Source organism: Passer domesticus, chromosome 3 (genome assembly GCF_036417665.1).
Source record: "Passer domesticus isolate bPasDom1 chromosome 3, bPasDom1.hap1, whole genome shotgun sequence".
In the NCBI taxonomy this organism is placed as follows: Eukaryota; Metazoa; Chordata; class Aves; order Passeriformes; family Passeridae; genus Passer; species Passer domesticus.
The window spans coordinates 72,336,856-72,353,370 of record NC_087476.1 but is presented as its reverse complement, the minus strand read 5'-3'; the positions used below and the strand labels follow the sequence as shown (position 1 = coordinate 72,353,370).

The window sequence follows — 16,515 nt, the reverse complement described above, 5'->3', positions numbered from 1 at the left end:
ACGGCGGTTCAGATGTTGGCCCAGGGGCCCCCCGCTGTTCGGGCGTCGGCTATGTTCGGGGCGCCAGTTATGGCCCCCAGGGCAGAAGCCCAGCGGGGAGGCCGGTTGTCCAGGATAGCTCACGGAGGGTCCAGGATCGCCCAGCGGGGGGTTCAGGCAGCCCAGGCAGCTATAGTGATTTGCAGTCAGCTCTTTAGTGATTTCAGCTCTTTCAGCATGCCTGGGGCCGTCACCCTGGGTATCGCCGCAGCAGACGCAGAGAGAGAGAGAGCAGCGCTGTGTGGGTTCCGCAGGGTTCTTTTATTGGGGTCTCCGCGAAGGTTCCATTGACAGCTCTCCTCTGCCGAACCGGGCAGAGCTAGGGGTTTTTATACCTTACAGGGGGATTGAAAACTGTCCAATAGTAAGGGTCAGGGGAAAGTGACCTATGAGTCTACAGAGAGATAACAGGGTCCGAAAGGCGGAAGAGGGGGTCTTCTAAAGCCTTAGTCATGCTGACTTTGGTATTTCCTAGCTCAGGCTTCTGACCTCCAGGGCCTTGCAGGCCTTGTGCCTGCTACAATTTTTTGTGACGATAAGTGGCTTTAGCCTAGAAGGGGCCTCTCAGCCAGAGGCAGAGGCTCCCCAGCAGATGAGGGTCCTAAATGTGAAGACTTGGTTGGGAAGAAGCAGTTTTTCACAAAGTTCCAAATATTTGCAGAAAGAATACATTATAAAAATTGGCCTGGTCTTCAGTATCTTTTGGTGGGTAGTAAAAAGTTGCAAAAAGAGGTTGTATTTTGTATTTTAAAAAAAATTGTTTGCAACAATAAAAGCTTAAATTCTGAATGCAAATTAGTTTATGTGTTAAATACTTTATTCTGATTCTACTAAAACAATAAAGTCTAAACATAAAATATAAATATATTTAGTACATGTATGGATAAATATAACATGTTACTAATATTTTAATGAGTCAAAACTGTGAATGAAAACAATACAACCTAAATTAAATTATCAAAACAAGACAAACCCAAGCTACTCATGTATGTTTGCTGTTGAACACGTGAAAAACATTGGCATATTTCTGTGAAATATGGGGAGGGGCAAATAACATTTTTAGGGAAAAAGGGTATATAGATAGTTTTGCAACCACATTTCCAGCAGACATTTTTAAAAACCACTCTGCTTGGAAGTTTAGCTTATACAGTACAAACAGGTGAATACTGAAAGTAATCACAAGTAATTATTATATATTATTTATTATTACTTTTATATCCAGTGCTTTTACAGCTCCATAGACCCAGCAGAAGGAGTGATGCCTTCCCAAGAGAGCAGCTGGAAGACTTTGATCTGTGACAAGCTTTCTACTCCTTCCAATAAAATAAATATAGAGCAGAGGTCTACCTTCTTATGTTCTGCAGAGAACTGCCAAATAAAATTAATACAACCCTTGTCTGATTTGACATTTTTTGCTGGGTTGACCTAGAAGAAACTTTTGCCACACTGAAGAGCAATTCAGGATGATGTGATTTCTCACACTGATTAAGTCTTGGACATGACTTCTTGAGGGATCAGGTCTTTTGAAGATAACAATTTTATGTAAGTGTGCTGTGATTTCCAAGTGTATCTATGTGGAAAAAAAGGCAGCTCCACAGTAACAGGGACAGCAATTAGGGTTGTGAGCTCCTGGAACAGCAGCCACTAGCTTTTAGACTTAGAAGATGACTGAAATCAGAATATGAGATGAAGTTGCTGTGCAAGAGGTGATTTTAAAAGTAGTCAAGGCATGATTCAAATAACAAGTGAAGTGGAAACACAACTGTCTTAAGGAAAAGAAAGCATTGAACTTTATATTTTTTTCCCTAGCATTTTATTTTATGCACTCCAATTCATGGAGGCCCAAGAGACATCATAATTTCTCCACAGTCTCTGCCTGTGTAGAGGAGATTCTGCAAGCGTAACAGCCTCTTGATCTGGACACAAAGTTTGACCCCAGGCACTGGAGAAGATGTAGGCAGACTTTTTCTGCTGTTTTGCTGCCATTTTTAATAGTGTGCATGTGGCTAGTGCTCCAAGGTATCAAAAAGTCTGTCTACAACACCCGTTAAATATGGAAGCTAGCTGGGTTACCAGGTCAGACTCATCCTCCACAGACGTACATACACAGGGAGCAGAAATACTCGTGTTTGCTGGATGCTTTAGCCTGTAGCAAACATCTCCTTTGGGTGCACAGTGTGGCCTCAGGACCGGGCACACAGCAGCCCAGTCCAGCTCTCCTGCGTGGAGCTCTGCTGAGGCTCAGGCATGTACTGCTGCAGCAGTGCAGCCTGGTGCTTCTCAATCCACCAGGTTGTCTTTATTGTTGTCACCACCGGGAAAGGGGGCACATTGCCAGCAAGACACAATAGGTTTTTCTCTTGTAAAGTTTTCTGTCTCTGATGCCCAGAGGGCACCATCAGGGGACTGTGAGGGCCATTCATTATCTCTGTGCAAGACCTCCAGTGAAGTAGTGGGACAAATCCGATACTTTCCAAACCCTGGGGAAAACTGCTGTAATTCTGCATTTTTTTCTGGAAAACAGTGTGGTGTTTGCTTTTGTTTAGAAGAAAATGATTTTTTCCACTGCAACCTGTTTTATAAGAGGGCAGAATAAACCAGTTTCCAAAGATGCTATTATTTTCTTCGGTGCTGACTCCCTTCCCCCATTTAAGTCTGCTAATGAGTACATTTATCACATTTCCTAAATATTCTTTTGTAATTCACCGACTTGACCATTCTGGAAATTGCTACATTATGCTGAACAATTATTTTAAGGCAAATATATCTGAGGAAAAAAAAAAAAAGGACATTTATTTCCATACAGTTGTTCCTTTTTCTTCAGGCTTTCAAGATTTATTGTTTTCCCTAGATTGCAAAGTAACCAAGAGTAACTAACTAAAACCAAATCAATTATTTAATTAAAAATAATAAATGAGGAAAAACAAGATTTATAACTAGAGCAAGAAACCTTCCAGCCTTCATTCTCTCTAGTAACAATTTTTACCAAACTAATCAGGCTAAAACAGGTGAATTTAGACATTCTTGGGGTGAACAGGGAAATATAAATACCTCTTTGACCAATGGTCATCTCCTTGTAAGGTACTGAAAGGATTAAACTGTTTCGATTTCATAAAGCAAAAGCGTGCATCATAATTCCATAACGGCAAGAAAGATTAATAATGTTTGGAGCACATGAATTTTCGTATTAAATATTCTAAGACAGAACTGCTGGAAGCCTCTTAAGGCAACAATGGCTGTAAATGCATACTACATGTAAATAACCTCGCTGTCAGCAAACACAAGGAAAATTTTAATCAAAATGATTATTTTAATCTTTTCACAATATCAAAAGTAACAGAAAGGAAACTGGGGACCTGTCTTCTAGTTTTGCATTTGTTGTTAGTGGTACTGTGTGCTTAATACAGGCAGCAGTGCAATAATCAGAATGAAACTGTTTATCCTACCAGCTGCTGACATTCACTCCTTGCTTCCCCCATCTTCCTAAGCTGCACCTGGGCCCCTCTGATAACTGGTCCCTGGTGTACTTGTGCGCTGAATAGCTACATCATTTCTTCTCTCACCTTTTCATCTCCTCCTGTCTCGACTGAAATGCCACCATTTTCACAATGGTGGCATTTTGATTATTTTCTGTCCTCATCAGGAATTACAGTAAATGCTGTTATTCCTCACTGATAATGTCTACTTCATCCAAATGTGAAAAGAGAAATTGTATGATCCACATCTTGGTCATCTCTTACTTCTCACTGCAACTTGGTTTTCTGTAGCTTCCTCACATACACCTACCTGTTCTTCCTGAGGAAGAAAAAATTTGGATTACATATTTTCCTATAATTATATGCACCCTTGTTTCCTTTTCCATACTTTTGTCTCTGTTTTTTCATGAGATTAAAGCACTTTAGTTCTGAAGTTCTCCACCTCATTATGCTCTAATCATCAACTATTATCCATGAAAGAGAAACTGATTATTTTTCTGACTAATTCCAGAAAACCACAGTTCACTATTCAGCATCCATGAAATAGGAAAGCAGAAGGCAAAAAAATAGTAAGAAAGAAGTAGAAAATAGAAACATCAATAAGTCTTTGCCAAAGTCTGCAATGCACTCACACCTAGAAAACTTCATTGAGCTCTGAATAATCAGTGTTTAAAGGGATATAGTGAAACTAGAACAAATACAAAATTATATAAAATAATATTTTAAAAATATGTAAATGTATAAATTTAGGTTTACCACAGAGAAGATGAATGAGGAATGATTACTGACTTTTTCTCACAGTACAAGAACTGAGGGACATAAAATAAAATGATCAGGTGACAGGTGAAAAAAAAGGAAATGCTTCACAAGCTATTCTTAAATTGTGGAATTCATTGCCCCAGCATAGTGCAAGGGGCGTTGAGAAAGATGATTGTACAAGTTTGCTCAAAAAGGAATCAGAAAAGTGATGGAAATAAAGCCTACCAAGACCATTAGACAGAAAGGTATAGTTACATCTGTTTTTGAAAATTCCTAAACATTATCATTCTTATTTTGCTTCTTTTCCTCTTGCTGGGACTCCTTGTCTTTTCCTTTTTCCCTCCTGAAGGACACCATTCCTGTGGTAATCCTCCCATGTCCTTCACTTTCATAGGAATTCCTGGGTATTGATTTGTCCTAAAGCCACATCATGATAAGAATTATACTTTTAGTACATAAGTCTTCTGTTGGTGATGTTCGAGGGTGCTAGGACGAGTGAAGAGACAAGATTTTAACTCCATGTTTCAGAAGGTTGATTATATTATGGTATATATTATATTGAAATGCTGTATTAAAACTATACTAAAAAAATAGAGAGAAAAAGATCTTTAGAAGCAAAAAGGACAGAAGAAAAATGAATAACAAAAGCTCGTGACTCCCAGAGAGTCTGAGCCAGCTGACTGTGATTGGCCATTAATTGGAAACAACTAATATGGACTAAGCACAGATGCACCTGTTGGTAAATAATGTCTAAACTACATTCCACAGCCATGGATAGTTAATTGTCTGCATTTATTTTCTGAAGCTTCTCAGCTAGAATAAGAGAAAAATCCTAGCAAAGGGCTTTTCATAAAATATCATAGCTACACTTTTGAAACATCAATTGGTTTTCCTAAGGTTTCATCCTTTTTTAGCATTTGCACACGGCTAAGAATACCTCCAGGGATGAAGAAATGTGACTGTCTCTTCCAGCTTCATAATATCATGCCTCCATCTCACAGACTTTCTTGTGGTAGCAGAGATCAATATGAAAACAAAAATAGGAGAAAGAAATAAGAGATGGGTGGGTGCACTCTACATTCAGCATTGATCAAGGGAATGAATTTTGCTTCTGAGTTAATTCAGAAAAGGTATGACAGTGAGGGAGATATCTGAAATCCTGACCAGAAGAGCTTTTATGGAAACAAGGCTCCATGCTCATGCCAGAGAGGGATGCTTCTAATGGAAGGCACAAAAATATGGCTGAACATCTGTCTGGTGACAGGACATCCATGTGGCAGTGGAGCATGGCATCTGGCACTCTGTGTCAGGCAGCCTGACACACCCATCCCCCAGTGGCAGCACTGATCTCTTCATTGACATGATGGGTGTGCACCCAGACACCCCCAGCCACCTGTCACTGTTGGAACTACTCCTGCAGCTGCCAGCTGGCTCTCAGCTGTGCCTGAAGTGTCTTTCTGAAAGAATGTGGCAGAGCCTTTGTGAAGGAAAAAGGGGCACAGATAAGGTGGATCTTGTCAGTGTCTCATGGGATCCAGGCTGCAAGCCTGCATTTTTGTGCTGCTTCCCATTCTGCACACAAGGCAGAGGAGAGCACAGACAAATGGAGCTTCAGTATACATCTTATGGCCAGAAAAGGCTAATAGGGCATCAGATAAGGCTGACTATTATTGAATCACTGTTACCACCCCAGAATATCGGGCCTACCCTATTGACTGATCTCAGTACCTGCTGCAAACACATATCCTCATGAACAAGCAATCATTCACTGACGTGGCAAATTATAAATACATTTATGTGATGAAGAAATAGGCAGATTTTCCTTAATATATGAGTACATTGGTGCCAGACTCTTTTTGGTGGTGCTCTGGGACAGGATGAAGAGCAGTGGCCATAAACTAAATCACGAGAAGTTTCAACTCAACATGAAGAACAAGTTCTTTACATTGAGGGTGGCAGAGCACTGGAACAGATTGCCCAGGGAGCTCGTGCAGTCTCCCTCTCTGCAGATATTCAAAACCCATCTGGATATGGTCCTGTGTCACCTGCTTGAGGTGACCCTGCCTTGGCAGGGGGTTAGACTGGATGACCTCCAGAGCTCCCTTCCATCCCTAACTATTCTGTGATTCCGTGATTTTCCACAATTACAGAAAATCATATGTATGCCTTTATTCCTAAAGAAGTGCATATATACAGTCAGCTAATTTGTTAGTAGTCTTTACTTATTATTTTCTCTCAGTGGAATCAATGTCTCTTTACTTAAACCCCCAGACAAAATGTGCCCAGTACTGAACACATCTGTTTAACAAGCTTTGTAAGATACTTCTTGCAGAATATATGTTTGGAAGTACATTTTCAAGACAGCTAAATGCCCAAGTTTTTATTTTAAATTTCAGTGTGCTTTTGTGTATTTCAAGATCAAGAAGATTTATGGGATTTGATCTTGCTGAACTAGAAGAAAGGGGAGAGTGTTACAGCAAACAGCTGACAATTTGACCTCTGCTCATCTTTGTAGAGTCTCTGTTTTGAAAAAAAGGAGTTGAAATTAAACAAAGATGGTTTAAAAGTATAAAATCCAGCTACTTTCATCATACAGTATATTTGGGGCTATGAAATGACTGAACATTCGAAAATAAGCCTAGTAAGTGTCCTTGGAAAATAATTATATCAAATTATTAATCTACATTAAATAAATTGGTTTGACTTGTACTGCAGCTGCCTGCAGCAAATACCTACTTTACTAAGAAGTTCAAGGCTCCAGAGCAACATAATTTACGTACCAGTCTTTAAGTACTGTCTTTGGGAGAGGGGTGTAATACTCAGTGTGTTCCTGAGGTATCACCTTGTTAGTAGGTGCTGAAGCAGTTAAAGATATCCAGGATGCAAATGTGGATGGGAAGTTTTCCTGGAGAAGACAGTTGTCAGACCCTTAGTGGCAGTACTGAGGATGGGAGGAAATTATGGAACAGATTTTGCCTTCTTTCTAGAAGGCAAAGACATGGGTTACCTAGGAAAATGGAGCCCCGGGAATGACAGGTACAGAGCTAACCTAGGGACATTTTTTGGTGTTTCAATGGCTGTTCAGACCATGCCTGTAATTGCAGTACAACTTGAGAAGAAAGGCTGAGTCAACAGAGCAGCATGATTTCTCCTCTTTAATGGGTAAGGAATCACAGTCAAAAGAGAATGTTCTCTCTGCAATTGTAGCAATTCACTAATAAGGATGACCAGAGGCAAAATCAAGCCATGCAACATTTTTTTTTAAAGTAATTACTATAAATCCAAAAACATACAAGATATTTCTTGTGTCACATAAGTCAGTCAGTTCCTGATTCCTCATTGCTCCACAAACACACACCAGGGAGTGATATTAATTTGTGGGTTTTTTTCTATATTTGAGCATGTCAGGGGGAAGAGGATTTTAAAAAAAAACCCAACAAAACAAAAGAGAAAGAGCAAGCCACCACGGGAAAAGACTCCTAAAATCAAATGTCCTACCAGGGAAAACTTACAAGGAATATGAAGTCCATGAGCCTATGCTTAGCTGAATCAGTGACAAAAATCCCCACTTGTCCTGATGAGACAGGGGGGCCAGGTGGGAGACAAATCAATTCAGGGCTGTGTGCAAAGGAAATGCAGGGGACCAGTGTGTGTCCTCAGCCTACAGTCAGCAAAGGAAGCTATCATCTATGAAAGCACATTTCCCAGACAATAGTTTTGCAAACTGGAGAAGATGAAGGAAAATGAAGCTGCTGTATAAATCAGGAGAATAACACCATATTTCCTTAAGTTGTTTGTGCAATCTCCTCCAGGGACTTATCTCACACATAAAACATTTTGAAAAGGCAGGTGGTCCAAGTGAGGAAAAGTTAAACAGACATTGCAGTGCACAAATGAACAGTCTGACAGCAAGCAGCTGCAGTGTTTTGTGTAATATCTATCTTAAGCTTCAATAACTCAGCTGGCATTCAGAAGTGTTTCTCTTTCTCTTTTATACTAGATTCCATGTTACAGACTAACTTTAAAAAAGTAATAATTAAGTACCTGACAAATATCAATGTCCCTCGAAAATTTAGTAAATCCTTTACCCACTGTAGTTTTTCATCTGCTTCATGAAATGAAGAAGACTAGGACATGACACATGAAGCACAGATAGATTTATAGCGTTAGGTGAATTTCCATGAACATTCTGCTGCTTTCAGCAGACATAGCTTTGCAAAAAAAAAAAAAAAACAGTGCTCACCTAGCAGAATTTTTTTTTCCTTTTAATATATAAAAAAGAACATGAAAAAAATTGTGTTTTCTTTATCCCTTTTGGGAGAAAGCAGAAAATGGGGAAGGCTGATACCCTGATGATATAGAAGGTGCCTATTCCAATCCAGGCCAATGTGCTCTGCCCGATTTCTGTAGATTTCTGATAGCTGGACAATGCTCTGATGGAAAAACCATGGTAAATCTCTAGACAAACTACAACTTGAGTGTTTGACCAGTGACAGAATAAGCACAAAGACAGAATTGATCTCTACAAGTAGTCTCTGATGATTTAAGAAGAGCAATCCCCAAGCTAAGCCTCTAGAAGACCTTCCAAGGTCTGAGAAATGGACTGCTCTGCCATGAAGCCTCAGTGAGCAGGAAGCAGCTCCCCAATATGGGACAAGAGCTGCAATAAACTGAGATGCAACAAGAAATAGTGACTTTATAGCTCTTATATTGGGTGTAGCCTCTAGGTTGGTGCTGTCAGGAAGAAGACAGTGCAGTAGCTGGGGCATTGTCAGCAGCTCTCTGCAATGGCGTTCCATTCAGTGATCCACCATGTAGCAATGGCACAGCACACATGGCAGAGCAGCCTTCTGGCTCAAGGTTACTGCATCTGGTCACCAGCACTGCTTTAAAGCCTCTTGGACCACATCATCTCCCTGCAAAAAAAAAAAAAAAAGGTTCAGAATAGGATTCCATCACGTAACAGTGTTCTCACATTTTCTTAAGTCAGTCGGAACAGGCTTTTTAAATAAAATGTTAAGCTTTTTTTGAAATGTAATCAACCCAACACACAACAATGTTGCTGAATGATGAAGAAATATGGGAGTTTGTCAGGGCATGCCCATCGGAATGAAAGTAACCTCATTAACCAAATTGCCTAAGCTACACAAACAACACAGGGAGAATGTAAATCTGACATAAAAGCCAATTTGTATTATTTCTTTTGGTTTTGCAAAATTATTTTCAGTATTACTTAGAGGGAACTTCTAAAAATGCATTTCAATTAATAGTTTTCTTCATCTTGCAATACTAAAAAATCTGATTTTTATCTTGACAACGCTCTTTGGAAATATTCCTCTTTTGAATCCTGACTTCATATTTGGAGAAAAACTGGCATGCAAATAAAGCCATTTCTGACAGAAGATCACAAACATTTTTTCCAGATGTCTTTTAAATATCCTATTTCTAACAACATTACAAGCTATTTAGAAACCTCATCTTCTGGAATTGGTAGCTTTCAGTGGTGCATCTCAGAATAGAAATTCTGAGTGTGCTGAGCCAGCAGCCACTTCCATGCCCTGAAAGGACTACCTGATGGGCCAAATCCTGAGAGCTGGGAAGTGTTTGTACATTTCATTCACTGCTGCAGCTGTTCAATTACCCTCAAGAGCAAAACCCACTTATTTTGTGATGGCTGAACATTCAGCCTTTGCTTGGAAAAAGAAATTATCTCCCATGGTGGGGAGCAGATGTCAAACAGAAGGTTTTTTTGAGATTTACAATTATTTTTATTAATGAAAATAATCTGTCACTCTTCTTCCCTGCTCCCTCACACACTGTTGCCCCCTTTTATGATCAAAGTTTGACTTCTGAAAGACTCCTTTTGCTACAGCTAATTGAGACCTGATCTATTTAATGTTTGCACTGATTGAACAGAGTGGGTAAACTCTCCTGATTTAGTGGTGACTAAGAGACATCTGCCACAGTCTATGACTAACAATACTCTGTTTTTGTGGGAAGATGTGATTCCATTTCAGATCCTTAAGCGATTCAAATCACCCTTTAGAGAAGGTTTTTTGACTTTTAAGCCTTTTTTTCCCCCTCTGGAAATAAACTGAATCCCATTAAAAAATGTGATGAAGGGGGCTGCTTTTAACCAAAACATAAATGAATCTGTTTGGTGTCTGATGAAATGCAAGAGCATGAGTCGAAACTCACTTTACTAACCTGTAGTGCTTTGCAAGGACTACCTATTTCAATAGGATTAAAATTGTCTGACAAGTTACTAGAACAATAAAAAAAGAAAATAGGAGAGAAACAATCTCTTATGAGAAGGTTTAACACAGGTTATTGATGGATTGGAGCCTATTTAGATAAAGCTAATCAATGCATCTTGGCAACTGCCAGATGGGGAACTGTATTTCCTGGTGGATTTAAAGAACATTTAAAAAAAATATGCTGGAAACCAGAATGCATTTTCCCATAGAAAAAAATAAAGTGATGGTAGATAATAAAGATAAACAACTCGAGGAACTGGTTTTGGGCACTATGGCTCATCTACCTACTCATGAGTTATGTTTTCTTTCTCCAAGAAGAGGTCTTCATAATGTTATTGCATATTTGGGCCCTCTTTTCAATAACATTGTATCCTAATTTTATTGCATTATTATTCTAAACATTAATGTTTTAATAATAATAATAATAATAATATGGTAATTTTAAAGGAATCATCAATTATTAAATATTTCTTGTAGAAGATTAATGTTTGCACTATTTAATGATTTTACTATTTTACTTCTGTGTTGGAAAAGTAAATTAACAAGCTGATACTCAGAAAGAATGAGCACATTCTGCAGCTGAAGAACCCTCCAGTTTGAGCTGCCATGGGAAGATGCCAGCCTAATGTGTGGAGGAAATAGACAGAATATGGCTGTACCCATGCACCCAGGCAGGCACCTGACTTGGCCCCTGAGGCATCCTTCAAGAGAAATCTCAAAAAAGCAAACTGGGGAATCTGCAGACCAGTGGTGATAAAGAGAGGATGGCCATGGCAAAGCAAATACTATGCAAAACAGCAAACTGGGAACCAGCCTGGCTGGGATCCCATTCTCAAGTCACTTCATGTGTTTCCACAACACAGCTTTCCCTGAAAATCCTATTATGTTTTTACTGAGCTAATGAACAAATATAGGATAGGATCTGAAATTATAATTTGCAGCAAACAGGGCTGTAGATGGTAGAAATTCAGGTAGCTTTGCATGTGTGATTTGCATGAGAAGGAGTGTTCTCTCAGACTTGACTGTGAGTTGTAGGTCACAAGGAACTAAGTTCCTGTCACTAACTTTGGGCATCAAGCCCTGCAAACTTCATACATACTTCAACACCTGTAGTGTGCTTTAATAGAATTAACTAGCTAAACAAAGAGCCTCCAGACTGTTCCATACTACCAGTCCCAGGGACTTTCTAGGTTCAGCTCCCATACTGATCTAAAAGCTAAACCTGATCTACACTGCAGGGGACACAGGCTGTTGTAGAGCAGTGGCTTAAGGACTGCAGCCTTTAACAGTGCTCCCCTGGGGCTCTGCCTTACTGTGCATGGGGTCAGCCCTTCCAAAAGTGCATTTCAAAATTGCATGGTTTTCAATGGAAAAGCAAGTGCAGCCCTACAGCACTCTGCTTTTTGAGTGACAGCACTGCTCTGCCCTGGCCAACTGCATTTAGCTTCTCCCACACCACCACCACAGAGAAAGGAAGGAAGGGTTTTTGCAGACCATTGCAGAACACCCTATGGACCCTCCATAAATTATTGATTAAACAGCTGATTTTTCATGCATGCATGAACAACACACCTTATCTCTCCCTTTGGAGCTTAGGTGAGTTTTGCTCATAATACAGCTTTTGCTAAAAATGTACTGGGCATGCACAAAAATGTGGTTTCCAAAGGCTCTTAATCTGAAAATCAAAATTGTTCAGCACTGAAATTTCTCTCCTAAATTTTAAATTTCAGTGCACTTTTGCTTCAGTATTAGAAGAGTCAAAAATCATCTCTCCCTCTCATACTATAAGAAAAAACCCCATATTTGTTCCATTTCTCTCATGTGAAAACAGCAGCTTGCTTTATTCCTTGAGTTTTAGGTCACCATCATACTTGGGAAATGTTAAACATCAATCCAAGAAATACAGGGTTCAAACAACACAAAGCAGTCGGAAAACAGAAAGCAAAAAAGAAATACCTAGACAAGCAATTTTATTGTATTCAACATGCCATGTGCTCTAAATACTTAATGAATTTAAAAGAAAAAAAACACAATCCACATGTATTATCAATGTTACTTCCAACAGGAGAGTTGCAGGGTGGATGAGAAAGAGCTCCACAACAACCTGCACAGAGCAGTATATTTCACAGGGCAAGACAGTGGCAGATCAGTCCCTGCTGAGCTCCTTTTCCCTGTGCCATGCAGCAGGACGTGGAACAGAAGCCTTTGTGGAGGGTGTGCACTGTAACAGGACTGGCTGTAGTCATAGGGCTTTCTTCCCTGCAAAGTAGGGACACCAAACATTGATGTACTTGAGAACCAGACTGATCCATAACCTCTGCCAGGGATGGGACAGTCCCTCCCTACCCTCTTCTCAGGGGCTTGGGAGGAAACAATCCACTGGCTCCAATTCATTATTGCTTTCAGTCTTGATGAAGCTTTTTTCCCCAAGTTTTTCTGTTCCTCCAAGGCTATGCAATAATGGAAGAGGGAACTGAAGCCTATTGGCCTCACCCTGGATAAGCAACTCGACTCTGACTCCTTTTAGTGGGGCTTTGAGATGGAAGACAGTTTGAAATTCAGATTACAGGCTGCATTTTCAGAACAAAGCAAAGAATAATTTTGTAATCTGATTAAACATTATTCCATCTTGGTGTATTTGTGTTATGAAGGGATCAGGCATACACCATGGCTTGGGTCTACAAACTCTGTGAAATCAATAGGAAGTGAGGAAGCTTAGGTAGGAGACAGAAATGTCAATATTCTGTTGGATCTAGGCCAAGGTTTGACAGCATAAATATGGTGGAAGATGGCACAAGACTCTTCCTCAAAGAGTTAACTGTGAAAAATAAGTTACTGAGACTTGAGACACACAATTTCCCACTATCACAGTCTTAACCATGAAGATTGTCAGGGTCAGAAGGAGTGTGCAGAAGGCATCTTTGCTGTTGCAATAAAACCAGAAAACTTCAAGGAAAATAACACCAAACATTTCTCTGTAGACAAATTAAAAGTGGAACCACAGGTTGCCATGGCTACAGAAGTCCATTTACTCCAGTAGTGTTTTCTAGCAGCTAAACACAAGTTTAAGCTATTAAGGAGAAAACACAGCTATGTTTATAACATTCCATTAGGTTTATATAATTAGATCTTTCAACTGCAAACCACCCCTAGTGATGGTTTTCTTGACTGTTCATAAAAACCCAGTGAACTTATGTAACCATTTTTAGAACCATCCATCATATCTCTGTGCCTCTGCAATCATTTGGCATCAAAATGTCATACATGGCAATTTTCAAAATCCAGAATACTCATTTTGGGTTACAGTAATCCAATCAGCAGCTTCTGTGGATGGTCAGAGGGATACATATGAAAAGCTAAGTCTTAGACCATAAGGCAAGCCAAAACCTTAGGCATGCAGCCCTGTGTGGGAACCTCTGTAGTCCTGACTGAGAAAAGAAATCTTCCCATGCATGCACAAGAGACTAAAGCAGTTTCCCTGCTTGTGGGACAGGAAGAAGAAGGACTTGTCATTATATAGACTATGCTGAAGGAGGGGAAATTTCCATCAACAAAACCTGCATGTGGGTGCATGGGAGCAGACTCCATCATTAAAACATCATGTTGGATTGGTAGATAAAAGGGTTAGTCCCACCTCTCTCCATCAATGCAGTGGTCTCTTCCCAGAGCTCTTGTGTGTATCACTCTCTCAAAAAAAAAAAGAAAATTGAAGTTTTGACCTTGAGGTGGGAAGGTTCTGGCAGTGTGCATCAGCCAGCTGGGATGGGAGCCTGTTTTTGGCGCAAAGCACTTGCGAGTTGGGAGACACTGCTGCAACCAGCAGCTAGAGAGGGCTACATAGGCTTCTTTGGTCTCTGGACAGTTCCCATCCATTATTTCACTGGAAGCACATTCTGAAAAACTTTCTCGTTCTGTCCTGGGCTTTGGAGTAGTCCTTCCAGCTGTTGTGTTTCACAGAAAAGAATCAGCAAATTTGAAGACATTTGACATTTGAGACATGGATGGTGTCCATCCATGGACATAGAACCTGGATGCTGAGGTGAATTCTAATCACCTGGATGAACACCTCCATTCTTGTAAAAATAAAAAGTTTGTTTCAATGTTCCTACTACAAAGAAAATGTCAACATATTTAAAGTGGCTTTTTTTCAGTCTTAAAAACCATTGTGTGAGAAGGTCAACAAAGGCCATCCCTATTTTTTTGTTTCATGTGAACAGCTATAAAACAGACAACATTTGTGAAGAAGAGTCTGTGGCTTTCTACATTGCAACCTAGCAAAGAGGATTAATGAGGTTCAAGATGGTCACTCCTCACTATCAGCAAGAAAGGTTCTTATGATATCCACTCGAGCCTTCCCATCACAGTATTCTGAAGACACAGGGTGACATGGATCAATTGAAAGGATAGCTTGGCCTACAGAGCTATGATTTCTGGTGACCAGTGAGATGAAATGAAGACAGTGCAATGTTCAACTCACAGGCTAAGTTGGCTGAGCTTGCAATTAAAACAAAGGTTGTATATAAACATACAGATTTTTTAAAATAATCAGTTTTGACAAGACAGTTTTGACATTTTGAAAGTAGAAATGAAACTTAAATCTCATCCCTCAAAATACACTGTTTACTTAAGTAGGCAGAAGATGGATTCTTTTCTCTGGATTTGCCTGTATACATCATATAGAACTTTAAAGTTTTAATGAAGCCATTGCAATTAAAAATATCTGAGAAGAACATAAGGTTGGTCTTTTAAGTATGTACACAGTCCAGCTTTTATAATTTTCCATGTTGTGCTAGAGTCCTTGAGAATCATCAGAAGGTCATTCATCTTCCCTTTTAAAAGACAGAAACATTCAGTGTTATAAAATTTGTTAAATCTGTAGCACTAGCAGATCTTCGGACCAACCTGCACTGAAAGTTTGCATCAAAAATTGCAAATAAGCTGCACCACCCCCCATCCCCCCCGAATCCGATTACTGTTTATTTTGGAAGCAGTGCTGTGAAAGGGTAGGCTCAATAGCTGCTATTGCTGTTGACAAGGGAGGGAAGGACTGTCGACCTAATAAGTGTTTGTACAGTAACCAGCACAGTGGGATGCCCAATAGCAAATAATAAACCTTGATCAGAGATTTCAAACATTCCTGTAACATCAGAGAGACCATTCTGACTGCTGCACAACTGGGGGCATCAGCTGCTGTATGAAATCCTTAGATGACTCCAGGGATACTTCTGAATCATGTTTAACTAACCCAGTCAGGACACGGGTGTTTTCCCTTCTCTCGTTTTTCTTGTGCCATGATATTGCTTTTAAATCACTGGCGATTTGGAAGAATGGTCACTTCACTCTGTACTCACTCGAGAATCTGAAGTACGCACTGGAGGCGCTGAGCCCCACACCTGCAGAGAGCTGGTCAGGCAGGAGCATGTGTGTGTCCCCTAAGGCCCGTCAAAGTCTTCATGGAGCCCCGGCCGGGTGGTAGGGCCTGCCAGGTGTCCCACAGCCCTGTGCTCCAGCACGTTCCCCACTTTTCTTCACGGGCTGCTCCGGCGCTGGAGCTGCGTCCTACTTTGGGGCAGCGACACCACGGCCCCACTGCTCACGCTGTCCTGCATGACGGGCTGTGTGGCCCCGGCCACGCTGTCGGGGCTCGGACCCAGCGGGTTAACACCTCGGCGCCTTTGTCCCCGCAGCCCGCGGGAGCCCTTCAGTCCCTCCCCGCACGGCGGGCTCTGCTGAGGGACCCGCAGGCACCGAGGCCAGCGCTCCTGCCTCTGTCCCGCACCGCTTCAGCACCGCGGCGGCGAACAGCTCCGGCCAGGACCGCGGGCCAGGACCGCGGGCCGGGACCAGAGGCCGGGACCGAGGGCGAGGCCCGGGGCCAGGCCGGGGAGCTGGAGCGGCGCTGGGCTTAGGGACCCCCTCCCGGCGCCGGGGCGCAGCGGCGGCCCCGCGGCAGCGGCGCTGTGCTTTTAAATGGGCGGAGCGGA

At 41.1% G+C, this 16,515-nt stretch overlaps 1 long non-coding RNA gene across 1 annotated transcript; it reads right to left on the bottom strand.

The window, feature by feature from the left end:
- Positions 1-834: 834 nt before the first annotated feature.
- LOC135296928 (uncharacterized) lies at positions 835-16,440 on the bottom strand. Its single transcript, XR_010358950.1, has 2 exons — positions 15,883-16,440; positions 835-9,190 (listed from the first exon to the last, which is right to left on the bottom strand). It is a non-coding gene; the product is annotated as an uncharacterized LOC135296928 (long non-coding RNA).
- Between the last annotated feature and the right edge of the window lie 75 nt (positions 16,441-16,515).